General features: G+C 33.2%; 1 pseudogene; it reads right to left on the reverse strand.

Moving 5' to 3' along the window:
• Positions 1–965: 965 nt before the first annotated feature.
• Positions 966–1,082, reverse strand: LOC145265814 (5S ribosomal RNA; annotated as a pseudogene).
• Between the last annotated feature and the right edge of the window lie 5,574 nt (positions 1,083–6,656).

The raw sequence follows: 6,656 nt of genomic DNA on the forward strand, positions 1-6,656 counted from the left end.
TGACAAAAATAAAACCAACACTAGCAGAAATAATAATAATAATAATAATAATAATAATAATAATAATAATAATAATAATAATAATAACAAACCAACCCCGGACAAGAACAACCATACCATAAATAAAAATACTAATAACGAACAAGATAAATGCAACTGTAGACACCACACACTTTGCCCAGTTCAAAATAAATGTCTAACAAAAAGCTTAGTTTATCAAGCAACAATATTTGCGAAAGAAAACCCGAATAACAAGAAATATTACGTAGGCATGACTTCCTTAGATTTCAAAACCCGATACTATGACCACAAAAGTACATTCAAAAATAAAAAAAAACACCGTATAAAAACAACACTAGCGAATAAATACTGGGAACTCAAAGAAAGCGGACATTCGCCGGTAGTCGAATGGAAAATAATAAGACAAGCTACCACGGGCAGACATTTAGACGACCCATGTAAATTATTTCCTCCATGAAAAATTTGCTATCCTGTACTTTAAAGAACCCCAAAATCTATTAAACTGTAGACGAGAAATAGCAAACAACTGTGTTCACAAAATAAAACTTACTCTAGGATAGCGATACAAAATAGCTTTAAAACTAACAAAAACAATAGAAAACAAACAAATAAAAAAATTAGATAAACATGAATACACATAATTACCGTTTTATCTGCTTAGTTACCCATGTTACCGAATCGTATCAACGACCCAGTATCTTCGTCATACTCTAACCGAAACATATGTAACTAATTAGATAAAACGGTAATAAAAATATATAAGAAAAGGGCTCCTTCAATCTTTAACAGACTATGGATAGCCATGAAGGGGTGCCTGCGCGTGAAATTTTCGTGGCAGGAGGTGCGCAATCTCAACCACACCTGAATCGACATTGTTAAATACCAGTAGCAAGTGAAGTGTATGCACAAGACGACTGGAAACAAATGCCGAGATAAGCGGAGAGCACATACAGCGCCTAGAATTCCCAAATGGTCACCCATCTGGTACTAACCAGGCTCAACGTTGCTTAGCTTCAGTGATCTGACGAGAACCGATGTATCAACGCGATTATGCCGTATATATAAAAATATGTGTCAACGCGATTATGGTGTATATATAAAAATATATATATTTGCTCTGCAATTGTATTGAGCACTTTCTTCAGGTTTTTACTAATTACCATTTTTGCTATATATATAGTGGCGGTAAAAAGAAAGTCCGCACTCGTTATTTTTTCAAAAACTACAAATTAAAGCTAAATTGAATGTAACTGCTTAAACAACGTATGCCTTATTTGATCTGCCTTTTATGCCTTTATAATTTTACCTGTTTATATTTGATTTTTAATTAAAGTATCCTAGTGTTTACGTCAATTTAAAAAAATAACTTTAAATCGAAAACTACTCGTCGATTTCTATTTGTTCCTCCTCCTCTTTCAGTAACACACACTCGTTCAAAAGACAATCAAGATGTATCGTTATATCTTTCATGCATTAATATTTGCTAATATTTTTTTGAAACAGAGCAGAAAATACAACAAAATGTTATCTGTCTGAATTGCATCAAAGGCGGTTCTTTTGTACGGGGTTGAACTGAACAGATAAATATATAAATAAACACTTATCACCATGGAAGCTAGAAATTACGATTCGCCATTTTTTTTTCTGATTTTCTACAGAATGATTTCTTTCATTTTTTTTTTTAAAACAATTTACTAAATGAAACTTACAAAGTTGTAAAAGACGTTTTTAAGGAAGATAAGAAAGAATTCTCAAATTCGTTTTTCCTTCCTTTTTTAATGAAACAAAATAAAAACAAATTACTTTTAACTTTTATATTATTTTATTTTTTGGAATACTTTGAGGTGAGGCTTCATGATTTTTGTATTCATTTTTTGTTTTGGACTGCTATCCTTACCTTCACAGTTGTTGCTGCTTCTGCGGGGAAAATGAAACGGACATACAAACGACCAACCCGTGAAGTGCCCGCATGTCTGCCTGTCATGCGCGTTGGAAAAAGAGAAAGCAAGATGGCGTCTGCGATATTTAACAGAAACGGTCTCATGTGAACTAGCGAGGTCACACGAGATTCACATAGGTGAATGTAATATAAAGCAGGTCACTTGGAGGAGTGGGGGAGTTTTTCTGTGTACAGACAGACGGTTACTCAGTGCATTGGAACGAGTAAGGGAGGTTCCATTTCTACAGTTTCACTACGTCTCGGCTTCGTCATCCTTCGGTAACCATGGCACATTAGATAGAGGCGTTGAAGCTCTACGGTTCTAGATGAGCATTATCTGAAGAAAGCGGTTTCGATCCTACTCAAAGCAGACCAGAGGATTAGTGAGACAACAACAACTATGGAAGGCAGTAATTACTGTGGATACAGTTACAAGACTCAGCATTCCTATCTCATTGCGGTTAACCACCTGAAGAAGGCCAGAGGATGTGTTGGCCGAAACGTGGTGAAAGAACAACAACTATAAAGATAGAGGTATTTACTTCCATTCCACCGCTATGAAAACGTGAAACAAGGACAGGTGGGATCCTTCTATCGATCCACATCTGGGCAAGAGCTACTAGAAAGGACTTGTCCTGCCTTGATAGAGTTCAAAATAGACTTCGTAGCCTCGGAGAAGATGTCCTTTTCTCTTCCCTGCAACCTCTATCTCACAGAAGAGATGTTGCGAGTTTGTCTCTGCTTTTTCGTTATTTTCATAGCAAGTGCTCGGCTGAGGTTCAATCTATGGTCCCCCCTCGTCAAACTTTCACAAGAAACACTCGTCTAGCTGAAAACACCATCATTAATTCCCCCCACTCTTTATCTGTACCTAAACCTAAACGCAGATTCCATAACCAAAACTTCTTTCTTAGAACTGCACGCCTGTAGAACTGTCTTCCGTTTTCCTGCTTTTCAGTAGACTACAATCTGATAGTCTTCAAGTCCAACGTAAACAAGTTCTTGATGAGCCGTTCCACTTAAGTTAACAAATTTACCGAATTTCCATTACTAACTATTACTATATTGTCCAGTTGACCATTGTACACTCTTAACCTTATCCTCGAGAGGTCTCTGAGCCTTGATAAGTGGTGATTCCTATGTAAAAAAGGTGAGAAAATCAAGCAATCCCCAATATAAGCAATTTGGCGTGGCAGCCGTAAACAGAAAACCTTTCCTTTATGTTTCGTTATTTCTACTGAGGTCACAGCGGTTGGTGTTAAGAGTCGTCTAACGAAACTTTGAAATAACTGAAGGGAACGTCTAATTTTCAGAGAATTAGTAGAGGTTTTCTAATCTTTTTTTTCTTCTTGTTTACTCTCGCGATCAGGATCACCGTATTGAAAAGAAAATTTAATAGAAATAGGAAGAATGCAGCGTATCAAATTATCTGTTCAATGATTTTTGTGACAAAAAAAAAAAAAGAAATGATAACGATTCAAGCAGTAAAAGAAAATTTCAAACTGTTCTCATCTTGAGTGTCATTTTCACAACGTTTCGGTCAAATCCCCGACCTGCTTCAGGTGTACCTTGTCGAACCCAAGAATGTTTTAATCAAACTCTGGAATATGCACGGAATTTTGAACAGAAACCTTTATTAACTTCACGAGAGTAGCACGCTCTCGTTCCATCAGCCACGATTGGACAGAGCTCCTAAGTAATCCGCAATTGCATTTTTTTTGCAAAGACCCATGACGCAGCGGTAAGAGTAATGGGCAAACTTCAATTATAAAGTGATATTCTCCTGAAGGTCGAAGGTTCAATCTTCAGTGTGGGCGACCGATAAATACAATTGCGAATTACTTAGGACCTCTATCCAGTCATGGCTGACGGAACAAGAGCATTCTACACCCGTGAAGTATATAAAGGGTTCCGTTCGAAATTCCGTGCGGATTCCCGAGTTTTACTAAATCATCCCCGAATTCGACAAGATACCCCTGAAGAAAGTCGGAGGTTACATCGATCGAAAAGTTGTGTAAATAACATCCAAGATGAGAACAGTAGTCCGATGAATCCAAATAATACGAATAACATATCCTCATCTACAAAATCCAGAAACGTAAAATTTCAAACATACAACTTTTCATTATCAAACAGATTTCTTTTCATTATCTAATTCTAAACGTTTATTAATTAATGTAAAATATGGCTTTAATAAACTGATTTCAACGTAATTTTTTTTGGAAGATTTTATCTGTAATTCTGGCGCATATTCTACGAGCAATTCCGCAAAGAACTAATTTCCTGCAGTATTTTTTGGTGATGAGTTTTGAAAATGAAGCTATTGTTCGGTGTCTGTGTTTCCGGTAGTCGTTTTTAATAGTTTTCTATTCGTGGTTTTCGATGAGAATATCCAGACATTGTATTATTTATTAATATTTTTTGTTACGTTGTATATTTGGCTTTGGGTCTAACGATAATATGTGTTTATTAATATCGGTACATGGCTAAACAAATGTTATCAGCAACTATCCTCGTCTTCTCTCTCTCAAAGTACGATTTTTGTACATTATTCTATTGCTACTATCTAAACTCCTATCAGTTTTACTTGTATATTCATATTTATATTAAAAAAACCCAACCTTTTTTCTATGTATTTAAAAAGAAAAACCAACTTTGCTATATATGTGTCGTGGAACTGCGTTCATCTGCAAAAGATCTAGCTAATTTGCATATTCTCTTAAACATTCACCTATATATTAATACGGAGCGTGTGTGTTATTTTCTGTGTCAGGCTTACATCAGAGTGATTTAAATGTTATGTACTTCTATTTCTTGTAATAAATAATTTTATCAAGAATTCTGCATAAGTTTTGGTTTCAGTTTCGATTATAGCTGATTGCGCTCAAGTCATTTAATTTTTTATAAATAATTTTACTAGGAATTCTTCATAATTTTGTCTTCGGTTTCGATTATAGCTGATGGCACTTAAGTTATCTATTTTTTAAAAATATTTGAAATTAATAATTTTACCAAGAATTTCTCGAAAGTTTTGGTTTCGGTTTCGACTATAGCTAATGACACTCCAATAATCTATTTAAAAAATAATTTTATAAAGAATTCTTCATAAGTCTTGCTTTCGGTTTCGAATTTAGCTGATGGCAACTTTGTGATCTATTTTTTTATAAATAATTTTATCAAGAATTCTTCATAAGTTTTGGTTTCGATTTCTATTATAGATGAAGGAACTAATTTATATATATATATAAATAATATATATATGTATATATATAATATATATATACATATATGTACATATATATGCATACATATATATATATACATACATATATATATATGCATATATATACATATATATACATATATATACATATATACATATATATATACATATATATATACATATATAAACATATATATACACATATGTAAACATATATATACATATATATACATATATATATACATATATACATATATATACATATATAATACATATATATACACATATATACATATATATACATATATATACATATATATATATACAAATATATATGCATATATATACATATATATACATATATAATACATATATATGCATATATATACATATATATACATATATATATGTGTATATACATGTATATACATATATATATAAGTTTGGGATTTCGATTCAAGCTGATAAACCCAAGTCATATAGATATATTTTTATTTTCGAAATCGCATTAACTCTATAATAATATATACTAAATCTGCAAGAATTAAAATATCATATTTAAGCGTATTTTTCGACCTGGCTACGTCGTGCGTCCCTGCTAGTTTGGATAAATACTTTTGCAGTTTTAACAAAAAAGCTACAATAATATCAGAGCGTCTCCATTTACGCTGAACATCTACAGAATGCCAACATCAATATATTACATATGAATGAGTCCCCTGTGGAATTTCCACAGGTCCCGCTAGTTTTGATTAATTCTCTATTAGTTTTTTTTTTACTTTCTTATGGCATGATCATCTATAGTAAACTTTTACATGCAATTATATTCATGCAGATATTCTACATGATTTATACTTTGTAATATTTGCGTAAAAAGGTTATAGTAACAAACCTACAAATACATAATACTCGCGGCATCCTAGTATTATATATTATGTCAAAAAATACAATTGCGAATTACTATCCAGTCTAGGCTGACGGAACACAATTATTTGCGAGGAACTGAAGTTGAGAGATTTGACTAAGATGGGCATCAAGACAGTGCCTCACCCTCCCTATAGTCCAGACCTTGCTCCCTGTGACTTTTGGTTATTTCTTAATCCCAAGAAAAACCTTAGAGGCTGTCGTTATTAGACAGTTGAGGAGATGAAAGGGACTATGGCTAGGGTCATTGACATGCTCACGCAAGAGGTCTTCCAGAAGTCACCACCTGTGACAATTTGGCTTTAGTAGGGTGTATTCCTACTGTTGTGCTTATTTTAACCTGAAATCATAAAAATTGGTCAGTTATCCTATATAGCAATAACATACTGAATTTCCAAGTCTACGATAATTTTAAATGCCAGTACATAAAGTCTGGAAATTTATTGAAGGCACTCCGTATATATACATACATATATATATACGGCATAATCACTTATATATATTTATATATACGGCATAATCACGTTTACACACCCACACACACACACA

The sequence above is a fragment of the Euprymna scolopes genome, chromosome 40, assembly GCF_053919585.1.
Source record: "Euprymna scolopes isolate OS-2025 chromosome 40, ASM5391958v1, whole genome shotgun sequence".
NCBI lineage: Eukaryota > Metazoa > Mollusca > Cephalopoda > Sepiida > Sepiolidae > Euprymna > Euprymna scolopes.